We start from the raw sequence: 1,589 nt of genomic DNA on the forward strand, positions 1-1,589 counted from the left end.
AGCTGCCAGCCCCTCTGGGGTCTGCTGTGGGGTGCCACCAGCACCCGGGGCTTGCTCCACTTCTCCAGCAGGGCTTCCCGCCCTCCCCCCAGCGCTGTTGTCCACCCGTGGGCTCCCTGGGGAGAACAGCTGGCCATGGCGTGAGAGAGGAAAGACCCGTGGCAACCTCTTGCTGTGGTTCCCGCCTGCTCAGCCCCCCCAAACCACGGCCGTTGCTTTGCTGGGGAGCAGTGGGTAAGGGGTTATGCACATGCCCAGGCATGGGGTAGCCTCTGCTGCAGCTTCCACCACCGAGATCCCGGCTGGCACTGATGCCTGGCACAACAAGCCCATTGACCAGGGAGACCCGGGCACTGTGCCCTCGGCACCAATCGCTGCCACGCGCCGGCTCCCCCTTCCTCGGCCCAGGGGACACCAGGAACGTGAGGGGGGGGTTCCCATCCCTGCAACGGTGCATCACTGCCATCAGCTGGGGATGATACCCACCAGTACTGGCACCAGCTGGGGCCAACATGCTGCCCAGTTCCGCATGCACACTGGAAGTACCGGTCTCTAGAACAGAGTAAGGGGGGATCCAGCCTTGCCCACTGTGCTGGGGTGACTCTGTGCCTCAGTTTCCCCCACTGCAATAGACCCACAGGCACAGAGGGTAATGCTGCAGTCTTGGCTCCAAGGTGGGTGAGCTGAGGCCTGTCAGCAAACCCCCCCTCCTGGGGCAGGGTGGGGTGGGTGTGTGTCACAGATGCCATCCATCCATCCCCCACAACTCAGCAAGGAGCAAAGCCCCCCAGCACAGGTGCCGTGCACGCCCACCCCCGGGGATGCACCCTACGTGCACCCAGGCTCATGCACGGGGCGGTGACGACTCTCACGTGCACCCCGGGACCACACAGGTGCAACCCCCGGCACCCCGCGCACCTCCCGCCACCTGCACAACAACAAGCCCATTGACCAGGGAGACCCGGGCACTGTGCCCTCGGCACCAATCGCTGCCACGCGCCGGCTCCCCCTTCCTCGGCCCAGGGGACACCAGGAACGTGAGGGGGGGGTTCCCATCCCTGCAACGGTGCATCACTGCCATCAGCTGGGGATGATACCCACCAGGACTGGCACCAGCTGGGGCCAACATGCTGCCCAGTTCCGCATGCACACTGGAAGTACCGGTCTCTAGAACAGAGTAAGGGGGGATCCAGCCTTGCCCACTGTGCTGGGGTGACTCTGTGCCTCAGTTTCCCCCACTGCAATAGACCCACAGGCACAGAGGGTAATGCTGCAGTCTTGGCTCCAAGGTGGGTGAGCTGAGGCCTGTCAGCAAACCCCCCCTCCTGGGGCAGGGTGGGGTGGGTGTGTGTCACAGATGCCATCCATCCATCCCCCACAACTCAGCAAGGAGCAAAGCCCCCCAGCACAGGTGCCACTCACCCCCCTTCCCATGCCCTGCAGGCAGGCCGTGCCGTGCACGCCCACCCCCGGGGATGCACCCTACGTGCACCCAGGCTCATGCACGGGGCGGTGACGACTCTCACGTGCACCCCGGGACCACACAGGTGCAACCCCCGGCACCCCGCGCACCTCCCGCCACCTGCACA

This window comes from Chaetura pelagica, unplaced genomic scaffold (genome assembly GCF_000747805.2).
Source record: "Chaetura pelagica isolate M959 unplaced genomic scaffold, ChaPel_1.0 scaffold20, whole genome shotgun sequence".
Taxonomy (NCBI): domain Eukaryota; kingdom Metazoa; phylum Chordata; class Aves; order Apodiformes; family Apodidae; genus Chaetura; species Chaetura pelagica.